This window comes from Nannospalax galili, unplaced genomic scaffold, assembly GCF_000622305.1.
Source record: "Nannospalax galili isolate Female #2095 unplaced genomic scaffold, S.galili_v1.0 scaffold75, whole genome shotgun sequence".
Taxonomy (NCBI): domain Eukaryota; kingdom Metazoa; phylum Chordata; class Mammalia; order Rodentia; family Spalacidae; genus Nannospalax; species Nannospalax galili.
Genome location: NW_008339433.1, coordinates 9,113,747 through 9,125,892, shown reverse-complemented (window position 1 = coordinate 9,125,892; position 12,146 = coordinate 9,113,747). Strand labels below are relative to the sequence as shown.

The following is a 12,146-nucleotide window of genomic DNA, read 5'->3' as shown; positions in this document are numbered from 1 at the left end:
GTGAAGAAAAAACAACATCAAACTAAAAAAATAAAATGAGTTCTCATAGCAAACATTAGATGGATAAAAACAAGACTTACTAGTTTGTAAGAGTCAATGCTCTTGAAGAAACCTCTCTGACACTTCCATAAGCTGGCTATTTGCAATCTGCTCATTGGGTCTATAAGGAAGACTCACAAAAGCCTCAGCAAACCTCAGATGACTGCTGGCTCCCAGCAGCATAAACCAATGGTCACACATGTAGTTATCAGACAAGGAACAAGAGAAGGGTCCTTACCCACATTTGAGGCACCAATGTGGACAGCGCATGTAAGTCCTACATGTCAGTTACAACTGTTTCCTTTGCTATGACTATCTGGTACAGTCAATTTTCAAACACTGTGGCAAGATACCAACAATCACCTGACTAATCAGGCAACACATTAATTTCAAATTTCTAGGAGGTAAAAAAAAAGACACTGATGCTTTATGCATGCTCAGAGCCAGTTTGTAAATATTCTACTCAGTAATATAGTAACACGAATTTGCATCAGTGAAAAGAAAGTGGCAGAATCCACCTCTTGCCAATCAATTTATCAGGTGTCGAGGACCAAAACAGAATATTCCATCCATTTTAATTTAAATAAGATTGTTACATTGGAAAAATGAAATAAACACAGTAGATAAACTATACAAAGGCAAAGTAGAATAACAAAAAATATTTTACTAAAGCATAAGATGTACAGAAGTTTCCAGACAAGCCATACAAAATGGTCACAAGCTTTTTTTTTAAAAAAAAATGGGGAGGGGATCTATACTTGACAGCAAAGTCACAATGTTATTAGTAAGGGTCGTGATGTTTATTTAATGTTCCCATTTTGGTTTAAACAGTCAAGCTTGTCCATCTACAGAGTCTAAATAAAGTTAGACTTGGCTAGAGAGCATATTCTAAAGAACTGGTTAGCTGCATTTAACCACTGTGATTAGATCCCACAAAAGGTGGGGGGGGCATAAAATTAAGATAAGACTACTTTCTCCCTAAAAAATAAAATAAAAACACCCATAACCCTACAGCTAACCCTGACAACTACCTTCATTCACAGTGCTTTATACTTAAACCATGATGGAGAAATGAGAAAAAGCAGGAACACTGCTTTTCAACATCTCACAATAATCCAGATGACACTTCTAGTCTCTGCTCATGCTTTACAACAGTGAATCAGGACAAGACATAGGTTTGTTAATGTGTGTTTAATCACAAAAGATGAAGATGCCTAGGCTTTTATTCTGTAATGTTTCTAAGACTGTGTCCATTAATGCAAACAAAAAGGAAGAAGTCTTGGCAGAACAGAAGTGACACACCTGATTATCAGATCGACTTAAATATTACTCATGGCATATAGCCTAGTCCATGCTCTCACTGTTTCTATGGCTTGGGCTTCATTGGTCTTCCACTGCTCAGCTACATCATTTGTTAATGGATCATCTGGATTAGGAGCACTTAACAAAGCCTAGATTGATAGCAGAACTGTGTGGATCTGCAGTGCTGGGGACCACTTATCTTTCAAAGTATCTAAGCATATTCTTCCCAGCTTGTCTACATTAGGGTGATAAATTTTGGTCATGAAACATACTTTAGGTGCTGCCATTGGGTATTCTTCTGGAAGGAATAGTTCAAGTTTAAAAGTCCCTCCCTCAAAGTGGGATACCTGGGGGCCAGCAATAACCACACGAAAATAGCGGCATTGTTCTCATCTGGTTCTTCTTTAATGCCAGGAACTGGCTCTGCCAGCAAACGCTGGGTTTCCTTGATGATCCTGCAGGGCAGCCCGGCCATCTTGTCAGATCCCGAGTTCAGCCTCTGCTCTTGTCTCCCACTCTGCTCACCTCATGCACGAGTGGAAGTCCAACATCTCTAAGTTTATGCAACATCCTATGTGGTTAGTATAAAATTGTATCACAGAACAATACCATTTTATTTTATTTTTTACTCTTTTGAGATCTGGTCTCGTATATTGCAGACTGGTCTCAAACTATTAGGTTCAAGTGATCCTCCTGCCTTAGAGCCCCCCGTAGCCGTCACTACAGGCACACACCGCCAAGCCTGGCTTACTTCCATTTTATTTTACAGGAAATTTTAATAAACAGTTTAGATTTAGTTTACTGTTTTTGACACTGTACATGTGTCACAAGGTAAGTACTGTTGCTAAGACAAGGGCAAAGCAAAATCTGGGAGTCCTGACGCTATACTAACTTCTGGAATCCATTCTGCCATGGGGTTATCAGGTAACCCTCTGTCCTCAAAACCTTACATGAAGTGAATCTGGCCCACCCAGTTTATTTCTTCCTCAAGGAGGGCCAGTTCTGCTCTTAGTTCCTTTGAACTAGTTGCAGCAGGCCCATGTAGTTTATCTGGGGTAATTTCCCTTACTTAAAGTCCACAGACTAACAAACTTTAATACCATCTGCACAACACCTTCACAGAAACAACTAGGCTAGTTTTAATTGGATAACTCACCTAGTTGAAACATCAAAAGACCAACAAAAAGGAGTATGTCCTTTCATTCTTGAAAAAAAAATAAAAGAATCTTTCTTTAAAGCAGTATTGTTACAAGGATAGTCCGATTTATGACAGAAAGGACAGCCTAGACATACACCTGTGCAGATATGTATATAGCCTCATTACTTTTGTACTAGGGATTGAACCTAGGGCCTTATGCATGCCAAGGAAGCACTCTACTGCTAGGCTATAGCTTCAGCCTTTTTTGTTTTGTACCTGTGTCTTTCTGTGTGGGTGTTCACAGGAGTGTAGGTGCCCTCAGAGGCCAGAGGCATTGGATCTCCCTAGAGCTGGAGTTATGGGCACTTGTGAGCCACCAAACATGGGTGCTGAGAATCCATCTCAGGTTCTCTGAAAGAGCTGTATGCACTCTTAAATGCTGAGACAGCACCCATTGGTTTGGTATTTTTACTGAGATTGAGTTTTATTAAGTTGCCCAAGTTGGCCTTGAATTCACCCTGTAGCTCAGGCAGGCCTTGAACTTATGATATCCTGCCACAGCCTTCCATCTGACTGAGATTACATGCTTATACCAATGATTACATGGAATCATTTAAAAAATGTGTTTCAATATTTTTATTGATTAGAAGATTTCATACAATGTATTTTACTCATAGTCACACCCCTTCCCCCCTCCCCCAATGCCTGACTTCATGTCCTCTATTATTTTTTAAGGTCTATGGAGTATAATATGTGTTTCCAAAACACTGCTGGCTAGCAGTAAGGAAAACTGACTCTCCTCTCCCAGTATCTATCAGTTGCCAATAGATCCTCAGCTAGGACTGGAGCATCCTGCCCACCTCTTCAGTCCATGCTGGGCCCCTGTATGGCTTGGGATTGCACAGGTCTTTTGAGAGCCCTCCTGGAATCTTAGTGTGTAATAAAAGTGGTACTACAAAGGAAATGACTAGTTATTTTAAACGTCCAATATTGGAAAAATGATTTTATGAATTATCATGCAACACAAGGCATGCCACTTTCTTCTTTGTACATCTTTTCATCCTCTCCACATGTAAGTTAAGATACTCAGGTTGATCCTTCATATTTTACATTGTATCATACAAATGTTATGCATGTTGAGTGAAGAACATTATAAAAAAAAAAACCACTGCTGTATAAAATGAAAATTGAAATAACCTAAGGCCCTCTTGTACCTAGCACATTCCTTCTCCTCCCATCTCTTCCCCCACAAGGCTTCCTCTCTTTCAGGTGGCATGTTGTTCCCTTAAGAAGCACCCATAACCAGCCAAGGGGCACGTACAAGGATTCAACCTATGTGCTCTCCTAGAGAGCCCTGGACATCCCTCCTGTAATTGCCTCTTTACTGGCCCAGATGCTGTAGTAACTAGGAGCTTCTTTGGGGTGGAGAATGGGGCCATGCTTTCAATAATGGTTTCTCATAATAGCTGCTCAATAAATGTTTTCTGAATTAATAAACAGAGGATATAGAAATATTGGAGACCATACAGCATCAGCACTGAGCTGGTGGAATGAATCTCCCTGCCTACTTCCTGTTTTTATCCCATCTGAGTCATATCAGGGAAAGTGGCCGGATATGTTCTTTTATTCTCACTAGACTAATCCAACTGACATTGACAAACCTGACTTCTATTCTGACCACTTTTTGCTTGTCTTGTTGAGGAAAAGTCTTGCTGTGTAGCTTAGGCTGGCCTTGCACTCATGATCCTCCTACCTGAACCTCCCAAGTGCTGGAATTATAAGAATGCATTGTCATGCCTGACACATATCATTGTTTTGTCTCTTTGTTTCCGAGCCTTTGTTTTTCTGTTTCTCTCCCTCTCTTACCACCCCGTGACACACCCACAGAGAAGTAGAGAGACAGACAAACACATACACAAATTTGCATGCTAGACTTAGTTATCTCTTTTCTGTGATTTTCTTTTTTTGTTGTTGCTTTTTTGGTTTTTTTTTTTTTTTCTTTTGAGACAGAGTCTCTAGTAGCCTGGGCTGGTCTGTATTTGCTACATATCCAAGGATGGCCTTGAATTACTGTTCCTCCTGCCTCTATCTCCCCAGTGTTAGAATTATAAGTATGTACCACTATGCCCTTCTCCCCTGTGACTTTCATATTCTTTTTATTTTTTTATTTTTATGTTATGTATATGAATGTTTGCCTGCATGTGTGTAAGTGTACCACATGTGTGTAGTGCTTGCAGATGCCAGAAGAGGGCATCAGATCCCTTGGAACTGCAGTTACTAATCATTTTTGGGAACTGAACCCAGGTCCTCTGCAAGAACAGAAACTGCTATTAACTGCTGAGTCAGTTCTCTGGCCTGACTTTCATATTCTTTTATCTCACTATGTAGCTCAGGACTGCCTTCCAAATGTTGGGATTACAGGTAATAGCCAACATTCATGGTTTTCATGTTGTCATTCAGCACAATAGATTATAAAAGAGAAAGATCTAAAAAGATTATAATGTACCAAATTATGAAATGACACACCCTATAGGAAATACTGTCATATTGTTTACTTTCTTTCATTGACTGTTTGGAGGCCAACTCTTTGGCATAAGATAGTAGTTATACAATACAGATTCTCTCTCTCTCTCTGTGTGTGTGTGTGTGTGTGTGTGAGAGAGAGAGAGAGAGAGAGAGAGAGAGAGAGAGAGAGAGAGAGAGAGAGAGAGAGAGAGAGAGAGAGAGAGAGAGAGAGAGAAAGAGAGAGGGGGTCTCCCTTGTAGCTCCAGCCTGCCGTGTGTGTGTGTGTGAGAGAGAGAGAGAGAGAGAGAGAGAGAGAGAGGGGGTCTCCCTTGTAGCTCCAGCCTGTCTAACTATGTAAACCAGATTGGCCTTGATGTCACAGAGAATAACCTGCCTCTGCCTCCCAAGTGCTGGGATTAAAGACATGAGCCACCACACTGATGTGGAATGACAGGCGTTTTGAAATCAGAAGAGCCATATCTATGTCAACCCAATGATTTTGTTCACTGAGGTCCAGTTACTTGCCCAAGCTGGCAGTGAAGTCAAAAATAGAACTCTTACCTCTGTATTTCTTGCCTGCTGCTCTGTTCTCATTTGGCTCTAGCCGTGGACTCTAAAAGGTTCCCTTCATTAAATATTTATGTAATTGAGAAAGGCACAGGAAACACTGAAGGCCCTGATCACTTCTGGTACAGATTTATTAGATCAGGACCTCTGCACTCTTATGAGGTGAAATGTAAAAGTTTCCTATCAGCTTCACTCTTCAGAGTATTTGTTGACTTTACAATAGTTTTTAAAGGATTTTTAAAATTTTTATTTTATGTGTATATATGTTTTGCCTGTAAGTATGTATGTGCACCATATGTGTACCTGGTGGCCACAGAGCTAAAAGAAGGCATTGGATCCCCTGGAAAGACAGCTCCTAAACTACCATGTGGGAATCTGGGTTCTCTAGAAGAGCAGCAAGTACTCTTAACTGCTGAGCCACCTCTCCAGCCCCTACAAGAAATTTTAAAGAAGAGAGTTCATCCAGCCAACATCTTCATTAGTTGATTTAATAGGAATTCATTTTTTAAAAAGCCATCAGAGAGGGTGGGTACCAACCTCCATCTGTGTAGCAGGTGTGATAGCAGACTGCCAGAGAGCGCCTATTTCAGGCCTTCCTCTGGCATAGGGGCTGAGAAGGCAGGGGACTGCCTGAGAGTGCCTGGATCCTGCCTCCAGGTGGTGGTGAGCTTCCCCTAATTGCGCAGTGCCAAACCCCCTAACTGGGATTGCATGAGGCCCCTCCTAAGGCCCTGGGGCAGACCTGGCTTTGGTAGGATAAGGCTGAGACCTTGGCAGACAGCTTGAGAGGGCAGATTCCAACCTCCATTTGTGTAGCAGCTGTGATCTCAGCAGACTACCAGAGAAGTTTCAAGCCTCCCTCTCGCATAGGGGTTGAGAACTCAGCAGACTGACTGGAAGTTCCAAAATCAGTCGCCCCTTAGGGAACTTCGCAAATTTTGCTCTGAGTTCCCCTTAGTAGGGTTCCAAACCTTAGAAGGAAGCCTGAGTATACATGACTAGAACCTGACTTGGGCTTCTGTGGGTGCTCCTGAGTAGCTGATTTGAAGCCATCAGCTCCCTCCAAAATAAAACCTGAGAGAACCTAAAACCTGGACCAACCAGCCCTACATAAACAATAAGAAAAGGACCAAGGCACACCAGTAGTACAAACAGAAGCATAATTCAACTTAATTTTCACATCAGAATCATAAATAACAAAAGAAATTCACATGCCAAAATCACAACAAAAGAATAATAAAATGGAAAGCCAAAACACTATGTCATCATCAAACTCCACCAATCCTGTAGAAGAGTTCAACAAGGAGAACCCCCTAGAAATAACCCAGGACACTGAATTTAAAAGAACAATCATAAATATGATCAAGGAATGCAACAAATTTAAAGAACAGATGAATAAGCAAATCAAAGCGCTAAAAGAAGATAGGGATAAACTTCTCAATGAATTCACAAAAGAGAAACATTGAAGAAAACTCAGGCAGAAATAAAGAAGGAAGTACAAAACTCAATAAGCCAACTTGAAACAATGGGAAAACCTCACTGCTAAAATGAATGAAATAGAAAACAGATTATCAACACTGGAGGATGAAGTTGAAAAATTGGACCACTCAAGCAAAGATTATGGAAATTTTTAAAAAACACACAGGAATGGAAAATGTAAGAGATGTGGGACATCATGAAAAGACCAAATCTACAGATCATAGGAATAGAGGAAGGAGAAGAATTTCAGGATAATGGTACTGACCAGGTCATAAGCAGGATTGTAGAAGAGAAATTCCTGAAATTAAGGAAAGACATCCCTGTACAAATACAGGAAGCACATAGAACACCAAATAGACAGGATCATAAAGAAACACCCCATGACATACCATAGTAAAAACACTAAATGTACAGAACAAAGAAAGAATACTGAAAGCAGCAAAAGAAAAACAAGTCACATATAAAGAAAATCCCATCAGAAATACAGCTGAATTATCAGCACAAACTATGAAAGCCAGAAGAGCCTGGACCAAGGTATTTCCAGTTCTAAATGACAATAGACGCCAACCCAGAATACTTTACCCAGCAAAAATGGCTATTATAGTTGAGGGGGAAAGAAAAATCATTCATGACAGAAATAGCCTGAAAGAATACATGTCCACGAAACCACCCCTTCAAAGAATACTTGAAGCAATACAAAGAGAGGAGAAAGGAACAACTATACCCCAGGGGCAACAAAAAAAAGTAATGTATAATTGAGGAAACACAAAATTGGACAAAGAAGACAAACAATCAAAATGACGGCAACCAATTCACATCTGTCAATAAAAACCTTAACTATCAATGGACTGAACTCCCCAGTCAAAAGACACAGGCTAACTGAACGGGTTAAGAAACAAAATCCACCTTTTTCCTGTCTGTAAGAAACCCATCTCACCTTCAAGGACAGGCACTACCTTAAGGTTAACGGATGGAAAAGAATATTCCAAGCAAGTGGCACTAAGAAAAAAGCAGGGGTTGCACATCTAGTATCTGACAAAATAGATTTCAAAGTAGAACTAGTCAGAGAGATAATGAGGGTCACTTCATTCTGACCAAAGGAACAATTAACCAAGAAGATATTATAATCCTTAACATATATACTCCAAACTCTGGCACACCCAAATTCATAAAAACAATACTACAGGACTTTAAGACACAGATTAACCCCAACTCAGTAATATTAAGGAATTTCAATACCCCACAGTCTCTATTAGACAGATCAACTGGACAAAGAATAAACAGAGAGACATCTGAGTTAAATGATACCATACATCAAATGGACCTAACAGACATCTTTTGAATATTCCGCCCAAGCACCAAAGAATACACTTTCTACTCAGTAAGCTATGGAACTTTTTCAAAAATTGACCATACACTGGGCCACGAAACAAACCTCAACAAATACAAAAAAATTTGAAATAATTCCATGCATCCTATCGGACCACAATGCAATAAAGCTCAGAATCAACACTGGATGAAGCCCTAGTCACTACCTAAACTCATGGCGATTAAACAACACACTCCTAAACAATGAGTGGGTCAAAGGAGAAATTAAGAAAGAAATAAAAGAATTCCTGGCATTTGACAAAAAGGACAATACAATACAATACAACAAAACCTCTGGGATACTCTAAAAGTAGTCATAAGAGGGAAGTTTATGGTTTTAAGTGCCTACATTAAAAAAATTAGAAAGAGCCCAAATAAATGACCTAACACTGCAACTCAAGACACTGGAAAGGCAAGAACAAATGAAACTGAAACCCACCAGAAGAGAAATAACAAAAATCAGAGCAGAAATTAATGAAATATAAACAAAGAAAACAATAAAAAGAATCAATGAATTTAAGAACTGGTTCTTTGAAAAGCTAAACAAGACAGATCCCTAGCCCATTTAACCAAAAGAAAGAGCAAATCCAAAGCAACAAAATCAGAGATGAAAGGGGAAACATCACAACAGACACCCAAAAGATCCAGACCATTAATAAGGGAGTATTTTGAAAACCTATACTCTACTAAATTTGAAAATCTAAAAGAAATGGATGGATATCTAAAATCATGGGAAACACCAAATTTAAACCAAGAACAGATCAACAGTTTAAACAGACCCATAACATATACATAAATCCAAACAATAATATAAAGCCTCCCAACTAATAAAAGCTCAGGCTCAGATAGATTTACAGCAGAATTCTACAAGACATTTAAAGAAGACTTCCAACCAGTACTACTTAAATTATTCAAAATGATAGAAACAGATGGAGAACTCCCAAATTCCTTCTATCAAGCCAGCATCATTCTAATACCCAAACCAGGTAAAGACACAATCAAAAAAGAAAACTATAGACCCATATCCTTAATGAACATAGATGCAAAAATTCTCAACAAAATACTTGCAAACCACATACAGACACACATCGAAAAGATCATTCACCATGATCAAGTAGGCTTTATTCCAGACATGGAGGGATGGTTCAGTATATGCAAGTCAATAAATCTCATTAATCATATAAATGGACTCAAAGACAAAACCCACATCATCATCTAAATAGATGCAGAAAAGGCTTTTGACAAAATTCAGCACGAATTTATGTTCAAAGTCCTAGAGGGAACTGGACTAGAGGGAACATACCTCAACATAATTAAAGCTATATACAACAAATCCACAGCCAATATCATTTTAAATGGAGAAATATTGGAAGCATTCCCATTACAATCAGGAACCAGACAAGGATATCCACTATCTGCACTCCTTTTCAACATAGTGCTTGAAACTCTTACAAGAGCAATAAGACAGGAGAAGGAAATTAAAGGAGTACTAATTGGAAGAGGTCAAACTATCTCTTTTACCAGATGATATAATACTATACTAAGAGATCCCAAAAGTTCGACTAGATAACTCCTAGAATTGATCAACACTTTCAGTATAGTGGCGGGTTATAAAATCATCTACAAAAGCCAGTGCCCTTTCTATATACCAATAACAAACAACTAGAGAAAGAATACAGGGAAATGCTTCCATTCACAATTGCTACAAAAAAATATCTTGGAATAAATCTAACCAAAGACACCAAAGATCTCTACAATGGAAATTTTAAATTGGCTAAGGAAGACACCAGGAGATGGGAGGACCTCCCATGTTCATGGATTGGAAGAATTAATATTGTGAAAATGACCATCCTACCCAAAGCAATATACAGATTCAGTGCAATTCCAATCAAAATCCCCATGACACACTTCACAGAATTAGAAAAAAAAATCCTTAAATTTGTATGGAAGCACAAAAGACCCTGGATAGCCAAAGCAACCCTGAGCACAAAGAGCAATGCTGGGGACATTACTATACCAGACCTCAAAGTATTCTACAGAGCTATAGTCATAAAAACAGCATCATACTGGCACAAAAATAGATACATAGATCAAAGGAACATCATTGAAGATCCAAAACTGAGTACACACAATTTCAGCCACCTAATATTGGACAAACGTGCCAAGAAAACACAATGTAGGAAAGACAGCATGTTCAGCAAATGGTGCTGGTAAAACTGGATCTCCACCTGTAGAAGAATGAAACTAGATTCTTATCTTTCACATTGCACAAAAGTCAACTCCAAATGGATCAAAGACCACTTCAATGTGAAACTGGAAACCCTGAAACTATTAGAAGAAAATATTGGCAGTAACTTACAAGATATAGGCGCAGGAAAGGATTTTCTAAATCAGACAGAAGTTACTCAGGAATTATGGTCAGCAATCAACAACTGGGACCTCATTAAACTAAAAGCTCCTGTACAGCAAAAGAAACAATCAAAAAAGTGAAGAGAAAACACACAGAATGGGAAAAAATCTTCACCAGTGACACATCTGACAGAGGTTTAACACCCAGAATATATAAAGAACTCAAAAAATAAAGAATCAAGAAACCAAATGACACCATTAAAAGATGGACTAAAGATCTAAATAGAGAGTTCTCATGGGAAGAAATAAAGATGGTTTATTCACTGCTGGTGGGAGTGCAATCTCATGTAAACCCTATGAGAAACAGTTGGAGAACTCTTAAAAAACTAAAAATTAACCTACAATATGACCTGGTTATACTACTCCTTGCCACATACCCAAAGGATTCATCCCATTGCAGAGACAGTTGTACAACCATGTTTGTTGCTGGTCGTTTCATAATAGCTAAGAGATGGAAGCAACCTAAGTGCCCCTCAACTGGAGCCGTTAGTGAAAATATTGTACATTTACACAATGCAGTTCTACTCAGCAGTAAAGAAAGATGAAATAATGAAATTTTCAGGTAAACGGATGGATCTAGAAATTGTTATACTAAGTGAAATAACACAGACTCAGAAAAATAAAAGACGTATGTTGTCCCTCATATGTGGCTCCTAGCACCAAATCCTTTTAAACTCCATTTCCTTTTAATAAGATGATACTGTACACCAGTTTCTTCTGCATGAAATAACTACCATCATCATGACTTCAGCAGTGCCTGAATTGGCCTTGTTGTCAGTTGTGCTCCTCCATTAAAGGAGAGGCAAGCAGGGTCATTGGATCCTCACTGGAGTATCTAGCCACTCTTCCCAGCCAACTGTATGTAATTTGTCCCTAATCACACATGGTCCCCTGGATTTGGAGAGGGCTAAAGTATACAATCTGAGGAAGGCTAGGAAGATAAGGCATGACCCATGCAGGGTAAAGGCTTTCCAATATCCATACTCTCAGGTCATACATACACCTCAATGATCCCTCAGTTATCTTGTAAGTAAGCACAATAAATTCATTGGATCCCCAGTAAAACTTTAATCAAATGTTGGCTTGACACTAGAACTTTAAAAGGGAATAAGCATTGCTTAGCATCCCCAGGAAAAGAAATCTCACAACAGATGGAAAATTCATTTGTTAATGCTATTGGGTCTCATAATTATTAAAAAAAAAAGAAAATGAGAATGCAAAGGTTGTTAAAAGGATATGGGAATGGAGATATTTTCCAAAATAGAAAAAATAAGAAAGCCTAAACAAGTGATGAAGGTCTGTGTAGGCGTGTTATGATATATAAAGTTTGAGACAAAAA

At 38.9% G+C, this 12,146-nt stretch overlaps 1 pseudogene; it reads right to left on the bottom strand.

Annotated features, from left to right (window-relative positions):
• Positions 1-1,358: 1,358 nt before the first annotated feature.
• On the bottom strand, positions 1,359-1,856 carry LOC103734862 (annotated as a pseudogene).
• Between the last annotated feature and the right edge of the window lie 10,290 nt (positions 1,857-12,146).